The 21,170-nt window shown below is 45.1% G+C and overlaps 1 protein-coding gene across 1 annotated transcript in view; it reads left to right on the top strand.

Moving 5' to 3' along the window:
* Nucleotides 1-7,269: 7,269 nt before the first annotated feature.
* The window catches only part of LRRC4B (leucine rich repeat containing 4B), a 60,909-nt gene continuing 47,008 nt past the window's right edge, over nucleotides 7,270-21,170 (top strand). The window contains exon 1 of the mRNA XM_027037071.2: nucleotides 7,270-7,930. The gene's annotated coding sequence lies outside the window, so the exon portion shown is untranslated. The remainder of the gene's footprint in view (nucleotides 7,931-21,170) is intronic.

Below are 21,170 nucleotides of genomic sequence, written 5' to 3'. Positions count from 1 at the left end.
CCTGGGGCTCCTGTCCTCTCTGGGACCGGGAAGCTGGGTTGGAACATCCTGGCTCTGGGTTCAGACCAAAATTTTATTCACTGGCTGAGTGACCTCGGGCAACTAAATTGGTCTCTTTGGAGCCTTAGTTTGTAAATGTTATGTATGCCATGACCCTTATGATTGTAAGACACAAAATGCAACCCAAACTACCATAAGCCACAGGCAGAACTGAAAGCTCTTTGTACATGGTGAGTCTGAGCATACAGAAGGACTTCAGGCATGGTCAGATCAAGGTGTTCAGGTGACTCTGCATTGCTCCTTATGAACTCATTCTCAGGCAAGCCTTTGCAATAGTAATAAGTTTGGAGCCATTTGGAGCTCCAAGCTTATAATGCTGTATCTGTTGTGATGGCTTCAGCTGCATAAAACAGAATTCCACCAGAAAGAGCTGAAAAGATAGAGATTTCTTTTGCTCACATAACAAACCTTTCAAAGACACACAGGCCCGGTGTTAGTTCAGCTGCTCGGCAACGTCAGGCACAGGGTTGACATCTCTGAGATTCGTTTTGCCTTCCCTTCGTGAATACAGACCACGGCAGTACCGTGCATTACATTCTCACACGGTGGCATCCAAAACAGGAAATGTGGGGGGGGCGCCTGGTTGGCTCAGTCGGTTAAGCATCCGACTTCTGGTTTCGGCTCAGGTCGTGATCTCATGGTTCGTGAGTTCAAGCCCCACACTGGGCTCTGCGCTGGCAGCACGGAGCCTGCTTGGGATTCTTTCTCTCTCCCTCCCTCTGCCCCATCCCCCACTTGTGCTGTCTCTGTCTCTCTCAAAATAAATAAACTTTAAAAAATAAAAATAAAAAATAAATAAAGCGGGAAGTGTGGCAGGGCCCTCCCCTTGTGTGTTGGTCCCTAGACAGGTTCTCCTTATTTTTCATTTGCCAGAACCGGGAGCAGTGGCCACCCCGGGTTGCAAAGCAGCCTGGGAAACCCATCTGTGTGGGTTTTGCCAGCAAGGCAGCACGGACAGGGGAGTGATCGTTGGGCAGGAAATTAACGGGACCTACCGCAATCGCCCTCAGAAGATCATTTCAGAGGAGACAAAATTGGTTTCCCTCTCTCTCTCTCTCTCTCTCTCTCTCTCTCTCTGCTTCTGTACCATTGAGGAACAGTATTCTGACTGGTCCTGTTAGCGCCTTGGATGACCACTTCAGACCAGTCACGAATCCAGCTGGCAAGGTTCCTGTTGGCACCCTCTCCCATGACTGAGGCCCCCTCCCCTCCCCACCTTGCTGGGATTGGCTCAGGACCCCCTCAGGACCTCATCCCTTCCTGTCCAGCTGGGAATTCATCCCCTGAAGTCATAAGGTTCTTTTTTTTTTTTCTCCCAGTTTAATCACTTATTTTGAGAGAGAGCGAGAGCACTTGAGCATGAGCAGGGGAGGGGCAGAGAGAGATCAGTGCAGAGCCTGACACAGGGGCTTGAACTCATGAACCGTGAGATCATGATCCAAGCTGAGATCCACAGTCAGACGCTGAACCGACAGAGCCACCCAGGTGCCCCCCTCTCTCCGCTTTTTAGAGAACATACAGCACTGATTTTTTTTTTCATTGAACTCCAGCGAGGGCTACATTTTACTCTCTTTTCTCAAGGAGTGAGCAGCACTCCTCAAACCCTAATAAATGTCAAGGTTATAAAGATATAATCGCACTTGTAAAGTTCATCCTGAAGGTAAATAGGGCAGCCTATTAGCATCTACAAGAATTGCAAGCTAATTTTAACTTAATAAATATCCTGAAAATTCCCCTAAGGAAACAGTCCATCATGCCAAAGAGACTTATGCCATAAAAAAAGTTTTTTTTAACGTTTATTCATTTTTAAGAGACAGAGCGTGAGTGGGGGAGGCACAGAGAGAGAGGGAGACACGGAATTGAAGCAGGCTCTAAGCTGTCAGCACAGAGCCCGACGCAGGGCTCGAACCCACGAACTGCGAGATCATGACCTGAGTCGAGGTCGGACACTTAACTGACTGAACCACCCGGCGCCCCCAAAGAAACTTATGTTTTAAATTAATGTCATGCTCTACTGGTTTCTTGGGCGTGCTGCTAGTTTACTTTTCTTGCAATCTGTGATGATGCCAGTATCTTCCACAAGAGTTTGTCTGGTACCCAAGTGAGCTCGGAAGTCAGACGACCTCGAGTCAAATCCCTCCTCCACACCTATTAGCTCTGTGACTTTGGGCAAAGTGTCTAACCTCTCAATGTCTCAATTTCTTTAACTGTAAGATGGAGAAAGTGATAATGCCTACTTCCCAAGAATGTTACACGGATTGCGCGCCTGGGTGCCTCAGTTGGTTGGGCCTCTGACTTCAGCACAGGTCATTATCTCACCTGTTAGTGAGTTCGAGCCCCGCATCAGGCTCTCTGCTCTCAGCACAGAGCCCGCTTCGGATCCTCTGTCTGCCTCTCTCTCTGCCCCCTCCCGCTTGTGCTCTCTCAAAAATAAATAAACGTTAAAAAAAAAGAATGTTACACAGATTAAATGAAAGGCTGTACAGCATTTAGCACACATTGGAGGTGACCTGAATGTTAGCTAATAACATTGATAATGATGGTTATACTTGCTAATAATTATCATATATTATTAGACTATATCTGTGCATTAGGAAGCTTCATTTTATTTTATTATTTTTTATAATATTTAATTTTTTTATTTGAGAGAGAGCAGGGGAGAGGAACAGAGGGAGGGGAGAGAATTTTAAGCAGGCTCCATACTGAGCGTGGGGCCCAACTCGGGGCTCGATTCCACAACCCTGGGATCATGACCTGAGCCAAAATCGAGGGTTGGGTGCTCGACCAACTAAGCCACCCAGGCGTCCCCATAATCATTTTAACACTGACTGACTTCATATATGAGTGTCAGCTGTCCCAGAAGGCAGCAAGATGTTTCAGTGTGGGAAAATGGAAACAGGACAGTTTTTTTCACCAGTTTGCTTTGAAAAGGTATAACTTGGTTTTAATTGTTCCTGTTTCTTTTTTTTCCCTGCCCTTCTCTCTCTCCCTCTCTCTCTCTCTCTCTCTTTTTTAATGTATGAAATTTATTGTCAAATTGGTTTCCATACAACACCCAGTGCTCATCCCAAAAGATGCCCTCTTCGATGCCCATCACCTACTCTCCCCTCCCTCCCTCTCTCTCTCTCTTTTAATGTTTATTTATTTTTGAGAGAGAGAGCACAGGGAAGGAGGGAAGGAGCAGAGAGAGAGACAGAGAGACAGAGGATCTGAAGTGGTCTCTGTGCCAACAGCAGAGAGCCCCATGCAGGGGCCCAAACTCACAAACCATGAGATCATGACCCGAGCCACGCCACTGTTGGAGGCTTAACTGACTGAGCTGCCCAGGTACCCTTCTGCCCTTCTCTTATAAGGACACCAATCACTGGACTCAGGGATCACTTTTTTTTTTTAATTTTTAAATTTTTATTCATTTTTGAGAGAGAGACAGAGCACAAGCAGGGGAGGGACAGAGAGAGAGGGAGACACAGAATCCAAAGCAGGCTCCAGGCTCTGAGCTGTCAGCACAGCATCTGACATGGGGCTCAAACTCACGGACCATGAGATCATGACCTGAGCCGAAGTCGGACGCTCAACCGACTGAGCCACCCAGGCGCCCCTATCAGTTTCTTATAAAGTTAACACAGGGGCGCCAGGGTGGCTCAGTTGGTTGAGCGTCCGACTTCGGCTCAGGTCATGATCTCACAGTTTGTGAGTTCCAGCCCCATGTCGGGCTCTGTGCTGACAGCTCAGAGCCTGGAGCCTGCTTCGGATTCTGTGTCTCCCTCTCTCTGACCCTCCCCTACTTGTGCTCTGTATCTCTGTCAAAAATAAATAAACATTAAAAAAATTTTTTTTTAAGTTAACACAAACTTACCATGTGACTCAGCAATCTCACTCCTGAGTATTTACCCGTGAGAAGTAAAAGCCTATGTCCCCACAAATATTCACAGCCACCTTATTCATAATAGCCCCAGTCTGGAACACTGGGAACAATAGAAATGTCTATCTACAGGAGTGGATCAACAAATTGTATGTCCACAGGATGGAAGGCTACTCAGCAGTGGAAAGAACTACCTACTGATACGTGTAGTGGATAAATCTCAAAACCAGTATGTCTTGTGAAAAAAAAAAAAAAACAGACACAAAAGAGTACAAACAGCATGACTCCATTTATGTGAAATTGCAGACAAGGGAGCACTAATCTATAGGGACAGAAATCGATCAGGATTGCCTGGGGCTGAGGGAGTGGGGGTGGGACAATGATTACACACTGACACAAAGGAACATTTGGGGATCACAGAACTGTTCTGTTTCTTTTTTATTATCATCATTTTAGTGAGGGAACACGAGTCGGGGAGAGGGACAGAGGGGGAGAGAAAGAGAGAGAGAGAGAATCCCAAGCAGGCTCCACACTCAGCACAGAGCCTGACACGGGGCTCCATCCCATGACCCTGGGACCATGAGCTGAAATCAAGAGTTGGATGCCCAACCCGCTGAGTCACCCAGGTGCCCCAGAACTGTCCTGTAAGTGAGCAGCTTATTAGTGTCACGTACATTCACGTTGTCGTGCAACCAATCTCCATTTTTTTAAATTTAAGAGACAAAGAGCACAGTGAGGGAGAGGGACAGGGGGAAAGGGGCAGTGCTCTGCCGCAGGGCTCGATCCCATGACCCTGGGATCATGACCTGAGCCGAAATCAAGAGTCAGTGGCTCAACCAACTGAGCCACCCAGGCACCCCTTTCCATAACTCTTTTTATCTTGCAGAATGGAAGCTTTATACCCATGAAACGATAACTTCCCAATCCTCCTCCTCCCAGCCCCTGGCACCATTTGCCATCTTACTTTCTGTCTCTCTAAATGTGACTACTCTAGATATCCCATATAAGTGGCCTCATACACTACTGTCCTTCGATTGTAACAAATGTACCACACTAATGAATGATGTTAATAACAGGGGGAATTAGGGGTAGGCCTACGAGGGTGGAGGGAATTAGGACCATAGGGTATATGGTCCCCTCTAATGGTAAATGAGAGCTCTGTACTTTTCGTTCCATTTTTTTTCTGTAAACCTAAAACTGCTTTTTAAAAAGGCAATTAATTTTTTAAATCGTGCGTATCAGCTGAGAAAAACAACAGGTGTCCGCTTTACGGGTCCATAGCTGCAGTAGGTGTCGACGCTAATAACAGCTTGCACGTCTGGGTGTGATTATTAGAGACTAGAAGACAAAATAAAGGTGAATTCCCTTTGTATACTTAAGTATTTGAGGCCAAGGTCATTCATTATTCCTGGGCACACAGTTGCTCTCTTTCCCCTCTGATAGAGTTCTCCAGGCCTGCCTTTTCCACTCGGCTGGTGGAGAGAGGTAGCCAATCAAGAGTGGCTCACTTGTGATGTCGCCAGTCACCAAGGCCTCCAAGGACCCGGGCGCACCGTGGCGCCCTCTGGCGGGGAAAGGGAGGCTGTGTCTGAGAGAGCCAATCTGGTCCGCTGACTCCGGCCGGGTGCCACACACCTCACGCCCCCTGGTGCCTCAAGTCACCTTCCGTCTCCACGTTGCCAGTGCCTGGTGGGAGAAACCCCGGCCGAGAGAGAGAAATGCTGAGGGGAAGGGAAGATAAAAATTCCCCGGCAGCCAACGAGATACAGGCATCCAATCAGAGGTGCGGATCCAACGAAATAGTGCAGGTATCCAATTAGATGGGGCAGAGTTGCCATGACGACACGAGTCTCCAGAGGGTTTGCAGAGTTGGTGAGCTCAGGCACTGAGCGCCACCTGGCGCTTGGCAACGCTTGGCCACTTGCTCCAGCAAGCGCGTGCTGGTTGAAGGCAGCCCACAGAGCGGGACAGCGCCCCCGTGACGTCACCAGTTGCCGAGCAGGCCCCTGGAGCGCGTGAGCGCCGGCGCGAGTTCGCGCGAGCTCCCGCGAGCCCGCCTGCAGGTCGCGCGCTCTCCCCCCACCCCCGCCCCGCCCAGTGCGTCGGTGGGTGCGCATGCGCTCGCGTTTGTTTCTTTTTTCTTTTTCTTTTTTTCTTCCTAGCGCGCGGAGGCTTAAAGGGCGGGAAAGGGCTGGAGGCGCGGCATGAGGCGAGAGGCGCGAGGGTGACAGCCTGGGTGAGGCCAGGCAGGTGGACCGAGGTGGGCTCCTTTGTGCCAGAAAAGACCTGGGAGGGGGTGTGGCCCCATAAAATTCCTTGATGAGGGTCAGCGCCCCGAAGAGAGAGACGGCCAGACACGGGCCGGAAGGAACGGAGCCCTAAAGGGACAGAGACCTGCCACACACGCAAACCCACGTGAGCAGAAGACGAGGCAAAGGTGTTAGAAAGTGAGGGGGAAGCCGGAAGTGACGGCGAGGCGGCGAGGGGAGCCCCCGACCGCGATCAGGACGCGTGGAGGGGGTTGTTACAGAGACGAGGTAGAGCCCGTGATCTCACGGGCAGGGTCCGAGGACGGCCGCAGAGAAGGACAGAGTTAGGGAAGACAACAGAGGGGACCGCCTCGGAAGTGGCATCACACCAAGGGGTCGTCAGGGGCAAAGGGGCAAGTCGCACAGACAGCGGAGAAACCAGACAGCGGAGAAGGCTGTAGAGGTGTTGGAGACGGAGCCAGATCAGAGGCCCAGAGGGGAACGGAGACAAGACCCCCGGGGGGGGGAGGGGGTTCTGCACAGAGACCAGGGAGCCTAAGAAGGAAGAGAGAGACCAAGAGGGCAGTAATAGAGACAGAGAACGGTGTCAGGGAGAGAGAGGACAGTGACAGAAGGGACAAAGACCACAGGGACAGTGATGGAGAGGGAAGAGATAAGGGGGACAGTGGCAGATATGGAGAAGGTGACAATCATAGAGACAGGGGAGACACATTCAGGTGACAGAGACAGAGGACAGCGACCGAGAGAGAGAGAGACAAAAGACAGAGACAACAGACAGAAGTAATATAGGGAGAAATGACAAAAATAGAGAAGGCGCCGGAGCCACAGTTGGAGGCCACAGTGACAGAGGCAGAGAGAACAGTTGCAGGCAGAGGGGGCAGAGATACAGACAGCAACGCTGGAGATACAGGAAACAATCTTAGATAAGGGGCACACCAGTACACGGAGGGGACAGAGACAGAGCTGGAGGCTTCGGAGGCAGGGAGGGGCCCATGACGGAAATCGAGGAAATGGAAGCAGAGTGGGGGGCAGCGTTGGAGGATTCAGAATGGGAGGGGACGGGGCCGGAGGAGTCGGAGACAGAGGGAACCACAACGGTGCACAAACGCAGAGAGCATAGCGATAGCGGTGACAATACCACGGTGCGAGTAACAAAGCACACTCCATGACACTGTGACAGATGAAGAAACAGAGGCAGAAAGGATGGTGACAGAGGGACCGTGACAAAGGGGGTGGAGACAGGAACAGAGCGTAGAAACATGAAAGGTATAGAGACCAGGAAGGGGAGCGGGGCAGAGCAAGGGATGGGTGACCCAGACGAAGGGTGGCCTGGCAGGCATCCTGGAGATGAAGCTAGGGAGTCGGGCTGCGGGCAGAGTCCGGAAAGAAACTGGCATCGCATCTTACAGAGGAGGACAGAGGGAGAAGGAGAACATGACCGAGGCACAACAGGGTTCGACGGGGACAGCAGGACAGAGAGCAAGTCATAGAGGTGAACAGAGAGACCAGAGCAAAGAGGAAGAAAACAAGGGCCCCGTCACCTGAGACTCAGCGGGAGGGAAGGGCGACAGGCCGAAGCAAAGAGGGGTGGCGAAGCGAACCAAACAGCGGAGAGGGTGAAAGGGACACCGCAGCCTGTGGCTACCAACTGAGCGAGACTCACTCCCCGGCCCAGCACCTCATCCTGGCAAGCACCGGAAACCATGGAGCCTTGAGCTGTCTTCTTTATGCCGCTTTGGTAAGTTGTGACCTTGATTTGGGATTGTGTTTTGAAACGTCTCCACACGGATTCTGGAGTTGGGACCATGTTTCTGAATCCCCCTAGCCGTTTTGCTTTGGCCCACTGTAGCCACAGCACAAGTGGCAAAATCGCTTTTTTCATTCATTCGTTCGTTCAACATATATTGAACACGCACTATATGCCAGAGGCTATTCTGGATGCTGGGGACACAGCCGTGAACAAGACAAAGTACACGTGCCCATGGAGCTTTCAACGTGGTCGGCAAAGACATACATTTATTTATTTATATAACGTCAAGTAGTATTAAAAGCCCAGAAGAAAATACTAACAAAAATTTTTTTAATATCAATTTTTGAGAGAGAGAGAGAGACAGAGCGTGAGCGGGGGAGGGGCAGAGGGAGAGGGAGACACATAATCCGAAGCAGGCTCCGGGCTCCGAGCTGTCGGCACAGAGCCCGACGCGGGGCTCGAACTCACGAACCGCGAGATCATGACCTGAGTCCGAGTCGGGCACCCAACTGACTGAGCCACCCAGGTGCCCCAAGAGCCAAGAAGAAAATTTAAGCAAAGCTGAGAGGACAGAATAATTGAAGTTGTTGATAATAGCAGGCTAGGTTGGGGCACCTGGGTGGCCCAGTTGGTTGGTCATCTGACTTCGGCTCAGCTCAAGATCTTGCGGTTTGTGAGTTCGAGCCCCGCATTGGGCTCTGTGCTGACGGCTTAGAGCCTGTTTCAGATTCTGTGTCTCTCTTTCTCTCTGCCCCTTCGCTGCCTGCGCTGTCTCCCTCTCCCTCAAAAATAAATAAACATTAAAAATTGAAAAAAAAAAAAAAAAGCAGGCTAGGTTATTCAGACCAAGCCTCCCACTGCAACAACTAAGCGTGTTGGCTAAAAAAAAATTTTTTTTAAGTCTTAAAAGCATTGAAGGTGTCACAAGATTTATCAGGCCATAACTGAAGGGAAATCAAGAACCCAGAGAAGTAATCAGAATACTTCTGCCCTGAGGGGATTTTACAATCCTGGCAAATTTGAACTTTTATTTGGATGGCTTCTTAGGTGAGGGCAATAAAAAAAAGCTCAGGCCCAACCAAGGTGGGGAGTCCACACCACACTGGGAAAGCCATGGCTATACCCTCAGGGAGGGGAGGGAAACAAGAAGTAAATTGGCCCCCGTTTGTGAAGTTGCGGTCATGACCTCAGATTGTGAATTTAACTTAGTCTCCGACTAGCAGTGTTTTTAAAGTCTTGACAATAGCACACACAGAAAGTTTTCTCTGTTGAAAAGAACTTTCGTGAAAGGCCTCAAATCATTCTGGTAAACGTATTTTTAAGGAAAGCGGGTAGCACAAGTCTGACATCAACAAGTAGAAAAAGTGCCAGGAACAAAACCCAGTAGAAGTAAGAGGCACTAGAAACCCACTAAACACTTGGGATGCTGGAATTATCAGACAATGTGGTTTGTTTATATAAAAATCTAAGACCGCCGTTTTTTACAGGGGTGAAGAAACTGTAAATATTACCTAGATGTTTTGAAAATGAAAAACTAGTAGCAACTTAAAACTTAGTGAATAAGCTTAAAATTAAAAGCAACAGCTGGATAGAGAAATAGTGAACTGGAACAGAGGTCACACAAAATTACCCATAACACACCAGGAAGAGACAGGGCAGAGACCATGTAAAAGAAGTTGAGAGGGGCGCCCGGGTAGCTCAGTCGGTTGAGCGTCCGACTTCAGCTCAGGTCATGATCTTGCGGTCCGTGAGTTTGAGCCCCGCGTCGGGCTCTGTGCTGACAGGTCGGAGCCTGGAGCCTGTTTCGGATTCTGTGTCTCCCTCTCTCTCTGACCCTCCCCCATTCATGCTCTGTCTCTCTCTGTCTCAAAAATAAATAAACGTTAAAAAAAAAATTAAATAAAAAACAAAACTGAAGTCTAAAAAAAAAAAGAAGTTGAGACACAGAGCATGAACCAGAAGGTCTTATCTTTGCATTTATTCTGAGTCCCCCAAAGAGAGTGAGAATGTGACAAAAGGAGCAGTTAAAGAAATAATGGTGGATTTTTCAAGTTTCCAAAATTGGTGAGAAACTCTAACTGAAAGATTCAAGAAGCCCAGTGAGTAATAAGCAAGAGAAATAGAAAGAAATCCACACCTAGAAACATTATTACATATTTGAGGCATACTAGAGGAAAAGGGACCTCAATAATAGAGAAAACAGATGCCTTTCAAAAGATCAATTCCTAACAACTGACTTCTTAAAAATAACAATGGAAACCAGAGTAGGCTCCATGCACTGATAGAAAATAGCTGCCAATTTTATACCCAGTGAAAAATAAATTTCAATGAGATCAAAATACATTTTGGGATTTAAAAAAGTGAAGAGAGTTTACCACTAGCAGCAGATCCTTAGTAAAAAAATATTTTGAGGACTCCAATTTAGGCAGGAAAAAAAAAAGTGATCCCAGATGGAATATCCGAGATGCAAAGAGAAATAAAAAGCAAAGAAAGTGATAAATATGTGAATAAATCTGAACAGATTTTGACTGTGTCAAACAATAACAGCAATAATAATAGCTTGTACATTAAAGAAAGAGAATATAAATGCATAATAAAACACATGTTAGGAGGGGCTATATGGTGTTACTATATTCTAAAGTCCTCGTATTGTCAAAGAGGTGAGTAAAGGTGTTGATTAATATTTTTGGGGTGTTGGTTAACTTTTGTTATTGAAATACATTTGATATGCAATATCCTATTAGTTTCAGGTGTACATCATAGTGATTCAGGATTTTTATACACTATGAAATGATCCCCACCATAACTCTAGTTACTGTTACCATCCGTGTTTTATAATATGATTCACTATTTCCTACTCATGTCGATTAATTGAAGCTTTTTAAGTTAGTTTGTAAGTTTCCCTTTCTAGGATAAGCACTAAAAGAAATAGATAAAATATGGGACACCTGGGTGGCTTAGGCAGTTGAGCGTTGGATTTTGGATCAGGTCATGATCTCTCGGGGTCATGATTCTCATGGTTCATGAGTTCAAGCCCTCCATTGGGCTCACTGCTGTCAGTGCAGAGACTGCTTCAGATCCTCTGTCCCCTTCTCTCTCTGAACCTCCCTGGCTCATGCGTTCTCTCTCTCTCTCTCAAAAATAAATAAAAACATTTTTTAGAAATAAAGAAAATAGAGGGGCGCCTGGGTGGCTCAGTCAGTTAAGCGTCCGACTTCAGCTCAGGTCACGATCTCACGGTCCGTGAGTTCAAGCCCCACGTTGGGCTCTGGGCTGATGGCTCAGAGCCTGGAGCCTGCTTCTGATTCTGTGTCTCCCTCTCTCTCTGCCCCTCCCCCGTTCATGCTCTGTCTCTCTCTGTCTCAAAAATAAATAAACGTTAAAAAAAATTTAAAAAAAATAAAAAGAAATAAAGAAAATAGAGAAAAAGTACAAATAGCCAATATCAGGAATTAAAAAGGGGACATTGCTACAGGTGCTACAGATATTAACAAGGTAAAAATTAGGTATTAAGAATAACTTAATATCAATACATTTTCCCTAGAACCATAACCTACCAGAAATTACTCAAGAAGAAACATAGCATTTGATTAGTTCTAAAACCATTTAAACAAATGAGATAGTAACTGAAAAAAAATTAACCACAAAGAAAATTCCGGGTCCGGACATTGTCACTGGCAATTTCCACTAAACATTTAAGGATGAAATAATTTGAATATCACACATACTCTTCCAGAGACTAGAAGAGAGATCTCTCTCCAGCTTGTTTTGTGAGGCTGGCCTAACTTTGAGACCAATACCTGACAAGGAGAGTATGAGAAAGGAAAATTATAGGCCAATATTCATTTTTAAAAACACTAAGTATTAAGATCAATGTAAGGGATCCATATTCTGGTTTTTCCCGTAATGGCTTCATTGCAATATTTAATTCTTTCCCAAAAAGCCTTCGGAAAGCCCTTACTTTGCTGGTCCTTGAACATGTATCTCGTCTGACTCGTGGATTATCCAGTATGATTCCAGGCAGAAGGAAGAAACAGGGACACATTTGTCATGTTTGAGATACAGAAAGAAAGGCAGAATCAGCGGAGGGAGCATAATGAATGAGAGGGAGAAGGGTTCAAAATAAGGGCATGGAGGCAGGGGCCAAAATGTATAGGACCTCATGACCATAGGGACATGTTTCTTTTCTATTGTAAAAAGAAAAGGAAGACTTGGAAGGGCTCTTTCTATATAAAAGAGCTAACTAGGCCAAAATTCAAAACCTTTACACATTTGCCGTGTATCTTGGGCAATTCACTCTACCTCTCTGATCTTCAGTTGTCCCAAGTGTGGGAAGACAGAAGAAGGACGTCCAAGAGGTGCTGAATTTCCCCCCATTTTACACCCTTCCTCCAGTAAATCCTAAAAGAGGCAGAGATTTCCTCAAGGAAGCTGAGCAAAGTGCTCCCAAAGAACCTTTTTGCATCTTCCACAGAGAGCTCCCATCTTTTATTCCTCGATCCAATCGTTTGTCTATGACCCATATCAAAGCTCCTCTACAGAAATAGAAGGAGGGATCCTGGACTCCCTGAAGACTTTCTCTCTTCTCTCCTTCTCTTTGATGCCTGCTGGCAGCGATATGTTTAGAACAGAGCAGGACTTCATAACTTGGGGCCTGACTTCAGGGGGTCAAAAGTTTCCCGGGAATTGTATACAAAGGTTTGTCTGCATGTGTTTTTCTCTAGGGAATGAGTTTCTAGCTCATCAGAGTCTCAAAACGACCATTTCACTTGCAAAGAGGAAAATTCCAACTCAAATTGGCTGAAAAAAGGGGAGTGGTTATTGTCTCATATACAGTTGACTCTTGAACAATGCGTCTGAAGTGCGGGTCCACTTCTAAGCAGTTTTTTAAAATAAATACAGTACAGTATTGCAAATATGTTTTATGATTTTCTTAATAGCATTTTCTTTCTCTAGCTTTATTGTAAGAACACAGTGTATGATACATATACAAAATATGTGTTCACTGACTGTTTATATGTTATTGGTAAAGCTTCTGATCAACAGTAGACTGTTAGTGGTTCAGGTTTCTGGAGGCAAAAGGTATATGGAGATTTTCACCCGTGCAGGGGATGGGGTCAGCGCCCTACCTCCCTCGCTGTTCAAGGGTCAACTGTAAATGAAAAGTCATGACTAGCTCCAAACTTCACACATGGATCCAGGCGCTCACAGGATGTTCCCAGGAATGTGTCTCTTTGAATTTCTGAGCCCTCTGATTTCCTCTAATTGGCTTCATCTTCGTGCAGGCTCTGCCCTCCTGGTGGAAATATGACCTCATGATTGCATGGGACCCACCTAGATAATCCAGGCCACCTTCCTTATCTTAAAGTCAGCAAAGAGCCACCTTAATTCCCTTTTACCATCGAACCTGACATAGTCACAGATTCTGGGGATTAGGACATTTTGGGGGAGCCATTATTCTACCTACCACAGAGGGGATAAATTCTGAGGTACCCACAAAGCCATCATCTCAGTCTGACTCCTGGGTTAGAAGCAAGGTTAGAATTAGATGGGGCTGGGAAATGGAAAAGCATTAACTTCTAATTGAACATACACTACCTGTCAGACACTATTCTTGGGACTTTACATACAATATTATTTACTTTTCGTGACAACCCTATTAAATATAAATTCGCATCCCGGTTTTACATGTGGGAAAACAAAAGTTCAGAATGATGGAGTGACTTGTGTAAGCTGGTGGCAGAGACAGGACTTGAATTCAGGTTTGTGTGCCTCTAAAGGACATTTAAAATAAAAGCTTAGGGGGGCGCCTGGGTGGCTCAGTCGGTTGAGCGTCTGACTTCAGCTCAGGTCACGACTTCAGCTCAGGTCACGATCTCACGGTTCATGAGTTCGAGCCCCGCGTCAGGCTCTGGGCTGATGGCTCAGAGCCTGGAGCCTGCTTCCGATTCTGTGTCTCCCTCTCTCTCTGCCCCTCCCCCATTCATGCTCTGTCTCTCTCTGTCTCAAAAATAAATAAACATTAAAAAAAATTTTTTTTAATTAAAGCTTAGGTTTCTATTTGCCATATTCATGTACATATACTCACATACATTTCTTCCCTTGTGAAAAATTAGTTTTCAAGTGTACAAGTAGTGTGTGGATAGATTATCTTCGCTTTTTAAAGACAGTGTTACAGATCAAGCTGAGGTCCCCTTTGATCACCTCTTTCCAAACTAGGTATCTCCTCGGGAAGTAACTACTATTATCATTGTTATGGTGGGTCCTTCCAGATCTTTGTCTTAAAGTGTGTATATATATCTAGTAATATAGTATATGCATAGTATTGTATAGTAAATGAGTAGTATTGTTTTGAGCAACGATGTGAGTGTTTTAACATAAATGGGATCATACTGTACATATTGTTCTGCAGCTTGCTTTTTTAACTCAACAATATGTCTTGGAAATCTATCCAGATTTACTTAAATAGCTCTGTACCATTTCTTTTAAGAACTGCAATGGTATTCCAGAAAACTCATGTTTATTTATCTATCTCCTGTCGCTGGACATTTGGGTTCTTTTTTGTTTCTTTGCTCTTAAAAACAATATTGCTGTGAACATCTTTATACAGATTTCCTTGGGTAAATGTCTGTTTCCTTAGGGTCAGTAAGGACAGGTGAAATCACAGGTCATGTGGGTATATTCCTTTTATTTTAATAAACATCTCCTGTAACTTTCAACTATTGCTATGCAACGAATACCAAAAACGCAGCAACTTCAAATAATAATCATGTGTTCTGGCTCATGTGCTGGCTCATCTAGCTTGGCTTGTCTGGAGCTGCTCTGCCACAGGCTACAGGGCTGGCTGGCTCCGATCTGTTCCAGGTGTTCCATTCTGGGGCTCAGGCAGAGGGAGGGTCTGCTCCTGCGGAAAGCCTCTGGTGGCCAGAGCAGAGATTCAGAGGACTAAATGGCAACACACTAGGCCACTGAAGTCCTAGACTCAGAATTGGCACACTGTTGTTTTTTCACCCACGTGCCCTTGTCCAAAGCAAGTCACGTGACCCCGCACAAAGTGAAGAGGTAGGAAAAGGTACCCTGTGCACGTGATGAAGCCACGACAAGGTGGTGGCTGTGCTGTGCAGGTATACCGAGTTTCGTTTCTGCGCGCTGTGGGGCTGAGAGCCCATCTTCCCACATCCCCATCAACACGGAATACAGCAGTCAGCTTAGTTTCACCAGTCCTATAGGGAAATATATATTGACTTTTTTTTCCAAAATGCTTTTATGGCCACTCTCAGCCAGGAGGTAGCACAATGCAGGGGGAAAAAGCACCAGGTGGAAATCAGAAGAGCCTGCCACTAATTGCCCCTCTTCCCATTCCCTGTGATTTTAAAGTTGCTTTCTCTATACGGATCACAGCTTCCCCACCTGTCAGTGGAGCACAGGACTTGGAGCCAGACAGCTCAGTGTCCAAATCCCAGCAGCTCCGTGTACTTGTTTTATGTAACTTTGAACAAATCACTTAATTGCTCCCAACTGCCGTTATCACAGCTGTAGGATGGGGTCAATAAGCTCAACCTTCCCTACTTCATGTAACAAGATTTCTCTAAAATCATGCATATATAATCAGCATTGAAATAGGAAACACTGCTGACTCATTTCTTTCATTTTAGAGTTAAGTCAACTGACAGCCCGTAGAGGGGAAATGAGAGAGTGCTGAGCAGTATGACCAGATAGAGTTAGCAAGCAGTCCTTCATGGTATCGGTCAGTTCTGTTACACTTGGAAGTAACAGAACCCCAGTGAAAACTGGTTTACGCAAAAAAAGAAAAAAAAAAAGAAAAAAAAAAGGTGGGGGAAGCAGCAGGGGGAAGAGTGTACATTTCTTGGTTCATGTAACTGAAAAGTTTAGGACTAGTGTCAGCATCAGGAATGGCTGGCTCAGGCACCCAAACATTGCCGGCAGGAATGTGTCTCTTGGTTTCTCCGCTTTGCTTTCCTCTGCATTGCCTTTATTCTCAGGCAGCCTCTTCTCTATTATGGCAGGGTCACCGGGTGCCTTGAGGGAGAATTATAAAACAAAACTAAACAAAAAAAGAGGCCCCTGGACTGGACAAATTACAAAAAGTCGCTAACTCTGGGTGGATAAATTTCAAAAAGGCATCCCTTCCATCTGGCTGTACAGTCTTGTATCCAGGACATAAGGTTTGGCAAGCACTGGCTGAATTTGTGCAGAATACAGATTGCCCAAACGGGTGCAGCAGCCCCGAGTGTAGCAAACGGTCACCGGCAGCTCCAGGTTTCATTTCTGCCAGCTAACCAGCCCCAGGGTCAAGCCAACACCTTTTCCCTGGTAACCCCAGAAAAGGTGCTGAGATTGGTTTTCATTCGTTGGGAGACGCCAGGCCCGTCAGGCACCTTCTCCTAACACCTATGATAGGTTAGCTGTACGGAAGTCACGTAAAGGCACAGTGGGCCAGAAGAGGTCCCAGAGGGAAAGGACAGTGCCACTACCTGAAAGAGGAAGACGTGCCTGCTGGGCTGACAAGAGGGCAGATCCCCCACTCTGCTCCCTCAAGGAGATTTCAGTCTAACCAGGGGAATAAGAAGTAAATGAAGTAGAGACCTAGCAACTGGATTTGGAAGGGCACAGACGGTATCTGTTCCGACCCTTCCGCCCCCCTCCCCTTTTTCTTTAAAAGGGCAAACAGAGGCGAAGAGATCCTTCAGTAAGGTAGGTCAGTCTACGAGACAACACTGTAAGCTTCCTGAGTGCAGCCTTTTTGTTTCCCACTGTTCTGTTCATCACTATATCCTCAGCTCTCAGCACAGAGTTTAATCCATGTGTGAGATGGATGAATTTATGAATGATTAATAAATAGGACAATGGTGATTAGAAATGAAAACTATAGGATACAGGTACAGTGACTTCCCCAACGTCACCCACTCTATTTTTAACATTTTAACATTTTCAAATTTGCCATCGCAAAGAACACACATCTTTGAGTACATTTTTTTTTTGTCTACTTGTCTGCTTATTTCTTTAATATGTTCCTATGAGTTGAATTACTGAGTCATTAACAAAATTTTGCAGTGAACTGTTCATTTTGTTCCTTTAGATAAAGCCCAAGGTCATAGCACTAAATCAACTCAGTGATTCTTTTTTCTGCCCATCAAATGACCAACAAATATTTTAAGGTTCCACTCAACACTGGTGAGAGCGCAGTGAAACAGACATCATTGCCCACATGCACTGTTGGAATGGAAATTGCTGCCACCCTTCTAGAAAGCAATTTGGCAGTAGGTTGTCAACCACAGGAAAAACGGTCATGCTCTTAAGGCCTGGGAATCCACCTGCAACTCAAACAGACTTATATACAAAGAGGCTCATCATGATGTTATTTATGATAGTTTTTTTTTTTTTTAATGGAATTGCCAGGGTATCCAACTAGCAGGGAATGGTTAAGTTAACTATGCTGTATCCACTCAATAGAATATTACACAGCCATCTTAGATGACATTTTGAAAAATATATTTTACAATGGAAATGTTGACGAGGTAATGTTCAGTGAACAAAAGCAGAATGCACACATTTTACATGAAGTATGAATGTAACTGTGCTTTTGAAGACTAAGTGGAAATGTACCAAACTGTTAGAGAGCGACCGTATTTGGAGGGTGAGAGTGTGGACATTTTTTTTGCTACTTTTCTCTCTTTGACACCTGTTCTTTCACAATCATTATGGCAGACAGAATAAAGAGGCCCACATCCTAATCTCGGGAACCTGTGAATATGTTGATTTACATGGCAAAAGGGCTTTGCAGATGTGACCAGGTTAAGGATCTTGAAAGGGGGAGGTTATCCTGGATAACCTTGTGGGCCTAATGTAATCACAAGAGGGAGACAGAAGGATCAGTCAGAGAAGGTGATGGGACAGGGGTAGCAGTGGTTAGAGTGATGCAGCCATGAGCCAGGGAATGCAGGCGCCTCTAGAAGCTGGAAAAGGCTAGGGAACAGATGCTCTCCTGGAGCCTCCAGAGACATAATACACCTTTTTAGCCCAGTGAGACTGGCTTTGGACTTCTGACCTCCAAAACTGTTAAGATAATAAATCTGTGTTGTTTTAAGCCACCAAGTTTGTGGTAATTTGTTATAGCAGCAATAGAAAACTAATACAATCATGAATTACTTTACTCCAAAAAAAAAAGAAAAGCTTAAAGAGATATATCTATATATCGATATTGAGTAGATAGATAGATAGATAGATATTTGATATATATATCGATTTATAGATAGATATCGATATCGATATATAGATATAATATACACAGGGGAAAATATACCATTTGTAAGTGTCCAGCTCAGTGAATTTCTATAAAGTGAACACATCCATGTAATCAGCAGCCAGATCAAGAAAGAGAACATTCCCAGCCTCCCAGAAGCCCTTTCACGTTTCCTTCCAGGCACCATGCTCATTCCAAGGGTACTCACTATCCTAACTCCAAACCCCATAGGTTAGTTTTGCCTCCTTTGGGATGAGCTTCTTTTCTCGTTCCATCTAATTGTTTCGAGGTCCATCCATGTCGTTGCATGTGATTGTCGGTCATTCATTCTTATTTCTGTGGGGACGCCATTTGTGGCGTCCACCATTTACTCATCCATTCTCTTGTCAATGCACATTGGGATTATATTCAGATTTTGGCTATTATGAGCAGTGCTACTATGAAAGTCCTTGTACGTATCTTTGGGTGAACACATGTATGCATTTCTGGTGGATATATCCCTGGGAGTCGTAGGGTATGCGGACGCTCAGCTTTCAAGGATCCTACCAAACTGCTTTCCAGAGTGGTTATACCAGCCTGTGCTCCCTTCCGCAGGGTAAGAGTTTGCCCATTTTTCCATTGGTCTGTCTGACTTTTCCTTCTTGACTACAAGGAATTCTTTATATCTTCTAGAGAAGAATCCACCTTGTCTGTAGCTTGCCTTTTCACTTTCTTAATGGTGTCTTTTGATGAACAGAAGTTCTTACTATAGTCCAGCTTACCATGTTTTCCCTTTATGGTTAATTTGGTCTTGTTTAAGACATCTTTTCCGCTCCGAGTACATGAAAATGGTCCCCTCTGCTTTCTTTTAAAAGCTGTATTGTTTTACCTCTTAGATTTAGATATGTAAAACATCTAGAATTTACTTTTGTAACCTCTATGAAATAGAGGCCAATGAATTATTTTTAGGAACAATTTACATATACAGAGAAATGCAGATATTAAGGTTACAATTCACTGAGTCTTGACAAATCTGTAGATGCATGTAACCAGTACCGTCATTCAAGATAACAAAATATTTCCATCAACCCAATAAGTTCTCTTGTGCCTGCTTCCTATTAATCCCCAACCCCGTAGGCAACCACTGTTCTGATTTCTATTACTAAAGGGTAATTCTGCCTTTTCTTGAACTTTACACAAATAGAATCATGTCATATGTATTCTTTTGTGTCCTTTTTTTCTTAACATAATGTCTATGAGATTCATTCATGTTGTTCAATGTATCAGTAGTTTATTCTTTTTGTTGCTAAATAGGATTCCATTTTATGAATACACTGCAATGGATTTGTCTATTCCGTTATTCATGAAAGCTGAGGTTGTTTCCAGTTTTACGTTATTATTACTATATATATATATGTAATATATATATTATAAATATGTATATATATTTAATATTTTATTTTGGAGAGAGAGAGAGAGAGTGGGCACAAGTAGAGGAGAGGGGTAAAGGGGGAGAGAGAGTGAATCCCAAGCAGCCTCCACACTCAGCACAGAACCCGACCTAGGGTTTGATCCCACAACCCTGGGATCATGACTTGAGCCAAAATCAAGTGTTGGACGCTCAACCAACTTAGTGACCCAGGCACCCCCAGTTTTATGCTATTATTAATAAAGATTCTCCAAACAGTCTTCCCTGAGTCTTAGAATGAGCCGTGCAGCTACTTACGGTACTTGTTTTCATTTCTCTTGGGTAAATACCCAAGACTGAAGTTACCGGGTTATATAGCACAGGTTTTAGGATCACAGTCCCCTTCTTTCTTGCTTATTCAGCACCTGGAAACAGTGGCCTCACATATTTTGTCCACACAAGTTGTTTGTCACAGGAGGGCGAGTCTGGTAGCGGTTATTTCATCACGGCCCTAAGCAGGAGTTCCCAGTGTATTACACTGGAAAGAAATTGCGATTCAATTATGTCCCAAACAGTAAAGCAGAGTAGAAAGAACATTTGCTCCAAAGTCAGATAGAGCAGGTTTGGCATCCAATCTAAATTTGCTTCCTGTGTGGTCTTGTATAAGTACTCACTGCTTTGAACTTGAGTCTTCTCTGTAAAATAGGGAGAATAAGGGCACCTTCCTCGTGGGATCACTGGGAGGGTTAGAGATAACGTGAGCCCCTGTCTGACGCACAGCAGGTGCAACAGACACAGGTAGCGTTTCATTATACTGAGGGACGGTTTTGTAGAAGACTGGATGGATTAAGTATCGTATTCAACAAACTTAATGAAAACACACAATTTTTCTGACACTTTCTATACACTGGGGATGTAGTAATCACTGAGAATAGAGCAGGTCTCTGTTCTCAAGGAGTTTGCCTTCCAGTGAGGAAAAACAGTCAGTGGGCAGTAGGTAAACAAACAAATAAGGAAATTTCAGCTATGAATCAATGCTATGAAGAAAACAGAACAGAGTCCTGTCATACAGAGTGGCCAGGAGTGAGTAGGATGGTTCCTTTAAACAAGTTGGACAAGGAAGGTCTCTTTGAGGAGGTGGTATTTGAACTGGGATCTGAAAATCTGAAGGAGCCAGCCGTGTGAAGATCTGGGAGAAGAGTGTTGCAGGCAGAGGGTAGCTGGTGCTAAGGCCCTGAGGTAGGAATGAACTCACTGTCTTGGAAGAAGCTGGAGTGTAGGGAGTGAAGGGGAGGGTGGTAGGAGATGAAATGGAGTGTTTTCAGGGCCCAGCTGTGCCGAGCCCTAGAGGCCACATTCGGGAGTGCAGAGTTAACTTGAAGCAGGGTGGGAAGTCCTCAGAATGTCTTAAGTAGAGGGATAATATGATCTAATTTACATGTTAAGAGGATCACTCTGGCTGCTGTGTGAAGAATGGATTGTAGGGAGGCAGGCGTGCAGTAAGGCCTGTGAGGTGGCCTTTGGCTGGCCTCGGGAGAGAGGATGGTGGCTGTTGCTCCTGTGGTGGCAGAAGGGAT

This window comes from Acinonyx jubatus, chromosome E2 (genome assembly GCF_027475565.1).
Source record: "Acinonyx jubatus isolate Ajub_Pintada_27869175 chromosome E2, VMU_Ajub_asm_v1.0, whole genome shotgun sequence".
In the NCBI taxonomy this organism is placed as follows: domain Eukaryota; kingdom Metazoa; phylum Chordata; class Mammalia; order Carnivora; family Felidae; genus Acinonyx; species Acinonyx jubatus.
Note: the sequence above shows the minus strand (reverse complement) of the source record. Positions and strands in the feature narration are given on the sequence as shown.